Source organism: Diachasma alloeum, unplaced genomic scaffold (assembly GCF_001412515.2).
Source record: "Diachasma alloeum isolate Michigan unplaced genomic scaffold, Dall2.0 Dall_scaffold_00615, whole genome shotgun sequence".
NCBI classification, from domain to species: Eukaryota; Metazoa; Arthropoda; class Insecta; order Hymenoptera; family Braconidae; genus Diachasma; species Diachasma alloeum.
Genome location: NW_021680747.1, coordinates 47,875 through 60,152, shown reverse-complemented (window position 1 = coordinate 60,152; position 12,278 = coordinate 47,875). Strand labels below are relative to the sequence as shown.

At 37.4% G+C, this 12,278-nt stretch overlaps 1 long non-coding RNA gene across 1 annotated transcript; it reads left to right on the top strand.

The window, feature by feature from the left end:
* Nucleotides 1–6,573: 6,573 nt before the first annotated feature.
* Nucleotides 6,574–8,070, top strand: LOC114841503. The gene is made up of 3 exons (XR_003783139.1): nt 6,574–6,660; nt 7,587–7,756; nt 7,826–8,070. It is a non-coding gene; the product is annotated as an uncharacterized LOC114841503 (long non-coding RNA).
* Nucleotides 8,071–12,278: the final 4,208 nt, after the last annotated feature.

Here is a 12,278-nt window from a genome sequence, read left to right as displayed (position 1 = left end):
AAAAATCCATGGATATTCTTCTTCTGGCCCTACTGCTGAGTTACCGGCACAGGCAGCTCGCCCAGCCGTCAGAATCGACCGTGGCGCCCCACCTCTGTTGGGGTCTCACTTATTCTGGCTGCGACTGCTGTCGACTTGACCGACTCCGTTGGGATGTCGACGCTTCCGCCATCTCTCGGCATTCCCCCTACGGGACTTGTATTATCATTATTTACACTCACATTAATTTTAATCAATTGATAGAAAACAATGTTATAAACAGAGCAAATATAAACTAATAATTCGTCTATCCACTTTTATTGTGTTTTCAGATATCATTTCCCCCTTTTTAGCCCCAAAAATGACAATCCTAATAGCCACGCAACAGCCACGCAAATACCGTGGCTCCTGGATCGCCAGGGCCCGTGAATCCAGGAGAACCGATCCGTAGGAGGCGCCAAAAACCCTTAGTAATTTTCCGAACATCCACCAGTCCGGTCCGGGATAACCACCATTTTAGTTATAAAGTTATATAGAGAAAAATTAGAGTTGAGTATTTTTCGCGTTTGAATTTCCCGAAATCATTCGGTGGCGCCATCGAAGCCAACGCTTGATGTGCCAAAATCTCCGCCAATCAGAGCCCGCCTCTGTTGGCCGGAATTGTCGTTGCGGTTAGTGCCCGTGACACTGACCCAGGGTAGTTAGTTCCGCGTTGACCGTCAGCAACGATTAGTCACGTGCGAATTTGTGAGTGTGTCCATGGAACGTAATTGTGCCACGTGGATTATTGTCTTATGGGGAAGCCGTAAGGATCCAGGATGGTCCGAAAAGGGAAGAGAACCACTAAACCTAGGAAAATCGTGAGTTTTAGTTCGGTTTATTTATTTTTCCGAATTCATTTCGACTGTTAGTTATTCGACCACTGGGTCTTCAGCCCCGTATGTCGCATTTCATTCCGTTAAAATGGTGAGTGTAACGAATAATTCAGTTGTGAGGTGCCGATTCCCCCCCTTTTCACTCATGGTTGGGTGGTTTTCGTGATTTTTGGTGGGTTATTCGAGGGGATTTCTCCCGTTTTTGGGGTTATTTCCGGCTCAAACCCGGCTTCAATCACACTGTGCATCGGCTTATTGTTTTTTTAAAGATCTTTCATGGAAATCTATCGGAGAAAAACCCGTCCGGAGGGGATAATTAATCACGTTGAATTGCTAGAGCGTGTCCATTCCCGTTACACGTGGGTTTTCGCGCGTAAGAAATTCCACTCGTGTTCAAATTGAGTTGGTTCGCGTAGATAATTAATTCAAATTATGGTTTGTGGATCAATGTGTTCGGGGGACTTCCCTCAGTAACTCATCTCAGGGTTTTCGAAAATTCGCTCTGCCGTTTTCCGGATATTCCATTTTTGGTTTTTGCGAATTTCCAGCCCATTCTCGCTGGCGTGTACAGTCGAGCACTAAAGTTCGTAAACAGAATACATTGAATGCAAGTTCAGGTTGTTCACGAACTTTAGTGGTCGACTGTACACCATGTGTTTCTCGAGAGGGAATCCCCCCCCCCTCGACTCTCCTCAGACACCCATCCACGTTTACACGTGGCTATTCTCGCTTCACGCGAGCATTTTTGCGTTTAGAATTCCGCTCGGGGATTAATTAACCTGAGGCGGCTAATTATTTAGTGAAAATTATTTTTTGGGTATTGTTGTCTTCGGTAGACTCTCCCGGACATTTTGTCTCAGGGTTCGTAATTTTTGACTCTGCCATTCTCGAGTTATGGCAAGTCGAGTTTTGCGGAATTTCAGCCGTTTTGGCTGGTATGAAAAATCGATGGATGAATACGGTTTCCTCTCTTTCGCTCTCATCGTCGCTCGCATACCTTTCCCCCCAATTCTCGGAATTCTCGAGTATTTAGGGATTAGCGTGTATTTCCACTCTTCCCAAATGTTTATTTCGGCATATTTGAGGTATTTATCGGCGATATTAATTTCTTCGAATATTTTTGTCAGATTAGACTATTTTCTATCAGAGTGCGTAATTAATATTATGATTATTATTATTGTCAGTATTGTTAGTTATTAATTGTGGATTTTTCTTTTTTTATATTGTTTTGAGAGAATTGAAATGTCTTTTTTTTGTAAAATTGGTGATTCTTGAATTTCAATAGTGAGGATAATGTCGATCTCCTTCTTTTTTTTTTGCTGTTTCGTAGTTTGGACTGCCCCATTAACCCGTTTCCACCTGAAATCCACCCCTCTCCACAACCTAGCACACTGAGCGAACCAAGGACCGTTACTTTTCCCCAAAAATCTAGTTTTCTCCCTTTTTTTTGTACGTCTTAGAGTTTTTCGAATTAGTAGAGTTGATTTTGCAGATTCCTGCGGTTTGGTAATTCCGGTTAAAAATTACCTGGCGCCCATAGATTTCTGCATTTTTGAGTTTGACTAGATTCAGGGGAAGAAGGGCGAAGGTAATAGGCATTTTAACCCCCATGGAAAATGTGACGTTACAGTTTTAAGAATTACGTTTTCGGGTTTCGTTTTCTTGTCGAGGTTCAGCTTCGAAGATTGTCCGGTTTGTCGTTCCCCGTTTTTTTTTAATTTGATCCTTTGATTTATTTAATCCAAGGGAAATGGGTAAGTTGACGTGATTTTCCAGCCCCAGATGGAAAATTTCGTTACAAAATTTAAATTAAAAAATTAAAATCTAGACCTAATGTAAACCAAAAAAAAGAATAATTGTAAAAGCATTTTCATCACCTGAGCTCAATAATTCAAAAAATAACGAAATTGAGAGCAAGAAAGATGAAAATGCTTCATCAGCATGCCCCCGTTTCACAATACAAAAATTAGTACATGGAGGAAAAATTGGAAAACAATGAATCGAAAAACCCAAAAACCGAATGAACTACTTCCCCAATAAAAATCAAAAGAGTGGGAAAAGTCATACATTTTCCACCAACCAAAAATTCGTTGAACTCGTTGGAGCCCCACATATCAAGTGACCCTTAAAATTCATATAAAAACCCCAGAAAAATCAAATTAATTAGTCTCGAAGCAGCCGCGGATCAGTAGCAATTCTGCTAAAAGTTCATTTAATCCATCCGGTTTTTCAATCTTGCCGTTCGTAGCGGTGCAAAGTCGATGTTACGCGGAATATTTATAAAGTAATAACGAACAATTGATTTTATCCGGGGATATAGTTCCTTTAATCAAGAGTGGGGTCTCTTCTTACATTTAAGGAATTAGACTATTGTGAAGTGCTGCGGACAATCTCACTCATACTCAAACAATTCAACTATCAAAAACTTGTTAAAATAATCTAAAGAGTAGAAGACAGTGTATTCACGAAAGTATCCATAATAGCTTTTAGCTTGACTAATTTCTCGTGAGGAAATCTTGGATTTACCCAAGTGTTACGTCTGGAGACGTATCGCTTTTTTTATTGAAATGAAAGAAAAATTGATAATGATTGAAAAATAATGGAATTAGAAAATAATAAATAATACGTGGTTTCAAAAAGTATTTCGCATTGGAGGTAATTGAAAGCGAGTCTCATTTTTAAACGATATTACTCGTTCGGGGAACTCAATATAAAAAAAAAATTTCAATTCTTGATGTAAATTTTCGTGTTGATTCGAGGGAAAAATTTTATATAGTATGACAGTTTATATTCAAAATTGGTGAAAACTAATCCATTTGTAAATTGTTTAATTCAAAGAATTTGATTTCATTAAAATCGGAATATAATGATTTAAATAAATATTGACTCCATTTATTGTGAATTTTTATCCTCTATTATTCTAACAATTCACCCGACTCCAATTCCGAGCAATTACCGAAAGGTAGGCTTAAAATAGGAGAAAATAACTGTCATAATTTTCCAGAATTTATTTGATTATTAAAATTATTATGTAACGTGACATTTTCGTATGGGGGTTAAAAATGCCTATTGCCTTCGCCCTTCTTCCCCTTCATCTAGTTAAACTCAAAAATGCAAAAATCTATGGGCGCCAGGTAATTTTTAGCCGGAATTACCAAACCGGATGAATCTACAAAACCAATTCTAATTGATTCCAATACCTCAAAAATTGACTCAAAAAGGGAGAAAACTAGATTCCTGGGGAAAGATAACGGTCCTTGGTTCGCTCAGTGTGCTAGCTTGTGGAGAGAGGGGTGGATTTCAGGTGGAGACGGGTATTGGGTGGTCAGAACTACAAAAAAAAAGAAGAAATCGACATCGTCCTTACGTGTTTCACTATGGAAATTTGAAAAATTATTAATTTACATGATTTTCTCTTCGCATTGATCTCAACAAAAAAAAATTTATAACAATACCTAATTAAATAACAAATACTGGCTTGGAAATAATACTTTAAAGCTTCCTATTTAGTCCAAAAGTAATACTTCGATTTACTCGACCGTAGGTGAGGTCATCCAATCCCTCACACAATAATATAACAAAAAATTATCGATTAATCCCGAAATACTCGAGAATGTCGAGAAATGGAGGGAAAGTATGCGAATCCCCGTGAGCGTGAGAGAGCGAGAAAATGAACTCACTAGTGCACGCATAGTGTACGGCGGACGGAATTAAAAATTAGCTAAAACTAAACTCGCCATAGCGGAAAATCGGCAGAGTCAATTTTTAAAAACTCAAAGCCAATTTGCTTGGGGAGGTCTAGCGGAGCCCATGAAACCAAAATTATAATTTTGGGATCATTGGGAACCTCTTCGGATTAATTTACCTCCGGAGGGAATTTTAAACGACGGGACACTTACGGAAAGCGATAGCCACCACTCGTCGGCGCGTTAGGGGGATGCCGCGAGGGGAAAAACTCTACGTAATTTTTACGTAGGACGAACTAACGATACTCCTCGCCATAGGAGCGAGGGAGAAGGAAATAGCCCACGTCGGAAATCGTCAGGTTTCGACTGGAAAAAGACAGGAATTCCAATCCTGGACAACCACACTCGCTGAACCCCATAATCATCTTAAAAGATGATAGGGATAAACCGGAATAAAAACAAAAGACCGGATGAGAGATAATGCCCAAAAAAAGATGCCAAATTCGGACGAACAAGTATGAATAAAGGGGTGGTAATCAACCACTGCACGTGGCTGAGGGCCACGCGAGGGATACCGCCATGAAGGGGAAACGACGCCATTTGAAAATGGCTCGAAATTAGGAAAAAAAAACACNTCGCCATAGGAGCGAGGGAGAAGGAAATAGCCCACGTCGGAAATCGTCAGGTTTCGACTGGAAAAAGACAGGAATTCCAATCCTGGACAACCACACTCGCTGAACCCCATAATCATCTTAAAAGATGATAGGGATAAACCGGAATAAAAACAAAAGACCGGATGAGAGATAATGCCCAAAAAAAGATGCCAAATTCGGACGAACAAGTATGAATAAAGGGGTGGTAATCAACCACTGCACGTGGCTGAGGGCCACGCGAGGGATACCGCCATGAAGGGGAAACGACGCCATTTGAAAATGGCTCGAAATTAGGAAAAAAAAACACCAGAAAACTCACTGTTTTTTTATTTTTGAGGGTCCTCTTCCCTTTTCGGACCATTTTGGATCCTTACAGCTTCTTTGAGGCACAATAATCCGTACGGACACAATTGCGTCGTATGGGCACCAAAAATTCACACGCGACTAGGTGTTTGGGACGGTCAGGCGGAACTGATTTCGGAGGTCAGTGCTGCGGCACACCGGGCCCTCGGGACTTCCGACCAACCACGCTGAGCGCTCATTGGTGGAGATAGTTTCTCCTCAAGGTGTAAGCCTCGAGGGAGCCACCGAATAAATTCGGGGATTTTCGAATGCGTAAATTCAAATAAAGATCAAATTAATTCTTAAAAATTATTTTTAGAGCGGATGGAGGCTCGATCGATCCTAAAAATTTAAGATGCGTCTCACGGATCAAATCTCCGGGATTTACGAGGCAAAATTAATAATTGATTACGGATAATTATTTCACACAAAAAAATAGAATAAACGTTTCCCCCCGAAACTCTGAGGCAACCTGGCAATTCACCGGGATTAAGGGTTGCGCTTACCCCAAGTGACCTTCCAACAAAACTCAAAAAAAAAGAGCCCATTTTACCCCGTAATATCCAACTAAAATTCTGGAGCGCTAATATTTCAATTAATCCTAAATGATTTCCGAGAGAGTTATAAAAGGGTTATTTCCACAAAAAGACCGGATGACTCTAAATACGGCCCTTCTTCTCGATCAAATTATGGGCCCTCAAAAATTATTTATCGATCATGAACTAATCAAAAATTACCACACCGGACTGGGAAAATAATAAACCGAAAATTCTCCATCAGAATGGGAAAACGAAACTCAAAAATTCTCCATCGGAATGGGAAAACTGAACTCCAAAAATTCTCCATCGGAATGGGAAAACTTAACTCCAAAAATTCTCCATCGGAATGGGAAAACTAATGCTCAAAACTCCACCGGAGTGGGAAAACAAAAATCTCTCTCACCCTACTTAATTGGTCACGGATAGACTGTTCCTGTCGTGGGGGTAGTTGTGTTTAGGTCTCGGTGGTGTTCCTAACGGACATCCCCACATGTTCGTTACAATTATTAAATATTTACTGGAAAATCATGACGTAACACAAGGATCTACACATAAAATTATACAACTGCAAAAAGCAGACTTAACTGTGAGTAAAATAATTGTGACATAAGACCAAAATTAGATCCTTCAGATCATTCCAGGGATAGAGAAATTTGAAATAATTCAGTTGTTAAATTTTTTGTAATATAAATACGTTTGTTTTTGTAAATTAATTGATTCAAAATTCGCAATTAAAATCAAATTCACCTCCAAATTTCTTGATTTTCAACTATTTTTGAAACCGAATCCTCTCCCTAAATAATAAAATTCCTTTCCACTTGGAAAATTCCAGTTAAAACCCATTTGACAATTTTCCTTATTTTTTTAAAGGTAAAAGTATAAAACTTTGCGTCGTCCAAATAAATTCAAATCTTAATAATTTTAGCTTTCTTTTTAATGACTAATTAAAAAGATAGTCCTCCGACGCTAATAATTTCTCCGGACATAACATTCTATTGCACCCGACAAAAAAAAATTATACAAAAAGCTATTGCTTTCGCCAGAAAATTTTATTGAATTTCCATAGGACGTCTCTCGGAAACGGTACTAGCTTCTCAATAGAAAATATTATATAGAAAACAATCAATAGAATTTCATTTTTCTACACGATTCATTCTATTGAAATATCTGTTATGGAAATTACTCAGCCCAAGTTTTTTGAGTTTCTTTGTTTGATTCTTTTAATACGAGTAGAAAAAGAGTGAACAATTTTTCTATAAAATATTTTCTATTGAACATTCTCTATTGAACGAAACCCGTGGAAAAGCTAGAGATTCCATTAGATAAGAGTGAGTAGAATTTCCTAGTGTATACGCTAACTTTATTAATAAAATTTTCTCACGTGTGAAATAATAACTCATTAGCAAAGTATCAAAGACAAAAACGTTATTATAGAGTTGTCGTTCTCAAATAACTCGTCCATATGTTTATTCAAATCAACCGTGACGCCTCATTTACCTTCGACAAATGCAGATTCCATCCTCACAATGACCACCAGCTTTACCCATGCTGAGACAGTGTGCTGCACAAGCTCCGTGGCCTGTGACACTGAAGAGATCGCATGTCACCCGACGGAAGCGCAAATGTTCATTGCTCTCAATCACCTGGTCTTCGCCTTTTAAAGGTCCTACGGCACAAAATGAGTATTAAAAAATATTGGAAATCCTTGCATTTGGGTGGTTGTACGAGATAAAAACCTGTTATACTTTCAGTTGGGCTGGCCATCACTGCAGTGACCATCAACACAGCAAGAATCATCATCATCACTATTTTGGAGAACACCTTGGAATACATAGGATGGTATATTAATAAAAAAAAGTTCAGTGTGGATGTCTTCAACGCACTTTGCCGAAATGGTCCCCGGTCCGCAGAGCACTGGACTATATACTGATGCCAATCTACGACTCTGACCAGAGACCTCCATAACAACCAATATCATCAACCTGTAGATGTGTGGGTATGGATCAAGTGTCATTACAATTCAGTAATACAAAGCAATTCGTGCATCTCATATCTCCTGTTGCTATTTTAAGCCATTGCGTTTCAAATAAATAACTTTCTTCGGGTGCCCCTAGAGTAATGCTTTATTGAATTAAACCTACTTAATTTCGATGATGAAATCAACAATGGGTTTATTCAAATAGTTCGTAATAAAACTTTGACGCAAACTTAAAAGTGTCATGCATCTCATTTCAAAATGATATTTTTCAATGTTGACTGAAAGAGTTAGTTTTTTTTAGAACTTATAATTTCACATTTTAGAACTTATAGGTATCGAAAAATGAAAAAAGCAAATGAGCGTTATACATGGGTGTTCTGCATGTGGACATCAGGGTTGGGTCGTTCACTGAAAATTGGGCTTTTCTAAGGTACACAGTATTCTACTGGTAATTTACCTCTAAATGGTAAAAAACATGAATAATTGAAAGAAAACCCCTTACGGATAATCGGGCGAGCAGGGAGGGTTGGAAAAAAAGCAGCAATTTTTTTCTTTTTTTTACGTATTCTTTAAATGAAACTTTAGACACATTTAGAACACGTGATCAATGATTTTCTGATTGAAAAAGATTGTAGCCTAGGAGCATTGTTTATTAATAATAGCGAAAACAAGCACGGGGCAGCGAGCATGTGGCCAGGGTTCGGGAGTAGGGATGTGAGTGACAAAAATGACCGGTCAAATGACGGTCAATTACCGCGGTCATGACGGGTAATTACCATGTCCATAAATCTGACGATTCGGTCAGGAATTCAAAAAATGACCAATTGAATTCTGACGGTCAATTCTCATCTATATAGATGACACACAGAAATTTTTATTCGGTTACTCGGTGTCGGCAAGATTACTGGCGGTCATAGGGACCCTACGTCGCCACTAGGGGTCTATGCGACACTAGATAACTAAATTCGTTAGAAGGACTGAAGACGAGCCTCATCCAGCATCCTCCTAATTTAATATGAAGTTTTTGACCAAAAACATAATATATACAGAGATATATATTTAATTAATTTTGTTGACGTTTATTAAGTTCATGAGTTTATCATGAGTGATCTCGAGTATCGTATTTATGATTCTTTTGTAATTCGTTCCAATAAACATTAACTTTAAATTATGAAATGCGATTCAATTCCTAACTAATGAAATAAAATAAAAAAATTGGCCGAAAAAATTACCAAAAATAAAATGAGCGTCAATTTGCATCTATATAGAGGAATTTTGGTCATTTTCTCAAATTTTTTACGCTGGTTGTTCATGACGGTCATTTTGCATGGGAAATTATCTCGGTGTCAGAAAATGGTCAGAAAACGGTCAATTTTGCCTGACCTGACCGAATTGAAAAATGACGGTCATTTCACATCCCTATTCGAGAGTAATCATTACTTTTGTAATATTTTAAGCTCTAATTACAATTACACCGTCAATTTTTTAATTGAGATTCATTATTTTTTGATTACTTCATTAATCGGTAATTGAAATTAGAAATTAAGTGATAACCGAGTAATCGTCAATTGCAATGAAACGGATTACCATTTATTAGGTAACCAATAATCAGAAATACAAAGATTTTCAATACTTCATCAATCATCAATATGAATTAGCATACTATTCACACTTTCCATTAATCATTAATGACGACGAGAGATTCATCAATCACTAAAAAATGATAAATTGTAAACGAGAATTGTTCAATTTTTTATTATTCATCAATTTGAATTTATCGATTATTCCGACTATCTTCCATATTGAATTAATGTCAAACGATTATTCAATTATTTTTTCATTCGAAGATAGAATTATTCATTTACAGAATTATTCGTCAATCGTGTTTAAAAGAATTCGATTACTCAATAAATGTTCAACTTCAACTTTCAATTACTCAATTGCTCACCGAATGATTATTCAAAATGTATAATTTTTTGATTATTGATTTATTTTATAACTAGGTGTTACAATTAATTCTTTCTAAATTGTAGAAATCGTTTAAAATTAATGATCAAACTGACGATTAATTTTAAGCCAAAATACACTTAGTTTTAGAAAAAATATTTTCTAAAATCTAGAAAATTTTTTCAATTTTTGCGGGGGAATTTTGCAAAGAGGAGGTTTCATCTAAGGGAGAATTATCCATGAGGGTAGTGATATCCGGGGGGTCTCATAGTCGGGGGGATTTTATTGAATGGTGGTTTTATCAATGGGGAGAGGGTTTTACATAAGGGGGTCTAGGTGCGGGGCAGGGCATAAAAAGTGTGGATTTCATTGAGGGGTTATATGTATTATTTNGGGGGGGGGGGGGGTATTGAGAATTAACAACCCAAAAATTGAGTCGGTCAGTTTTTCAAAAATATCTCCAAAAGTAAGGGAGATAGCAAATTTTTACTGAAAATTTGGGGGGTGGGGGAGGGGTTGTGCTTTGAGAATCCAAGACCAAAAAACTCACTGACTTAATTTTTTTGGTTTTAGATTCTCAAAGCACAATCCCTCCCCCTTCCCCCAAATTTTCAATAGAAATTCGCTATCTCCCTTAGTTTCGAAGATATCTTTGAAAAACTCACCGATTCAACTTCTTTGGTTATGAATTCTCAATGCACATTCCCCCCCCCCTCTCCGCCACTTTGCAAAATCCCCCTTCCCCACAAATTTCCGGTTTCGATTTTCAGGAATTTAGTAACTTGAAAATCAACATTTATAATTTATCATTACCTGTGTAATTACATAATTGATAGGTTTCATTGATGATTACTCGAGAAATTGAATAATTCAACAGTTTGATTGTTCGTATTGAAGAATAATTAGTAACACTGATTAACGACTGAATTCGATAACTTCGGATTTGAGTTCATGATTGAATCAGTAACAGAAAATTGTCTGGTAATCATTACTCATTTCTCAAGTAAATATGTATTTTTAAAACTTAATTACCGATTATCCAAAGAAGTCCATATTTAAAAGTTCATATTTCATTTGAACTGCCAAGCAAGTAATCTAAAATGGCTGAATATCAAATACCGATCGAACGAATAATGGTCAATTCTATATTTTCATTAACAATTACTGAAATAATTTGGAATTTTTAATGACGATTACTCAATGACAACGTAATAGATATTCACGGCGATTCAGTTATTGATTACTTATGTAATCTGTAATAAGTGCGTTGAGTTTTTTTATATTTAATTTTTTTTTCATTCATATTTCTTTCCTACTACCATTACGGTTTTATAGGCTCCCCATTCGTCTGCCTTGCCTCTCCCACTTCTCTCTTCTGATTTTTTCTGCGTTACCATGGGCCATCTTACTCTTAACTGTACTCCATTCGGGCTAGGACTGCAAGGGAAACCATGGAAAATCCCAGTCGTACAGCCGGCCGATTGTGCAGAGCCCTAATGTGCTCTTCTGTCACACTGACTAGAGGGGCACATTAGGGCACTGCACCGTGCCTACCATCCGAAATTTTTGGGCGAGGGTGTTCCTAAGCGGTCACCCATCCAAGTACTAACCGCGCTAAACGCAGCTGCACTCGGATGTCCGCCGGAGCAACACCTAACTCACCCAACCATTACGGTCGATCTGCGTTGAGTTATTCTTTTTCCAATTAATAGACAAATTTCACATTCAAATACTTGAGTGACTGCGTAATAGAGTAACGGTAATTTCAAATTACAATTTTCCCGAACCCTGCATGTGGCGGTGAACATCTCACTCATTAATTTTTTTTTATACTTTCTTTGCCATCAATAAATTGATGGTGGGTTTCCGAATGGTTTTTAGCGTAATAAAATCTGATTTTATTAAGAATTTAAAGAAAACCTATGCCACCATAAAATCCATGCGTAAAACAAGCACTTTATGGGCACTAAACGGTTTCGAAAAGTGAACTTTTCAGGCAGGTATCATAAAAAAAAATTTTTTAATTGAAATCGTTTGGGTAGTTTTCGAGATATTTTTAAAATAAGAATAAACCTTACGATATTTACCATTTTCCATAAACGAAAACATTAATCCCGCTCAGATTGAATATCCACAATGCCACACAAAAATACTGTCTAATGATTGAAAAACTATGCTTTTTCAGGGAAATTTCAGTGTTTCAACAAATATAATACGCTCTATCCCTGTGACGAGCACCCATATGCTGTAGAGTGTCTACAGGAAAATATTAAACTTTT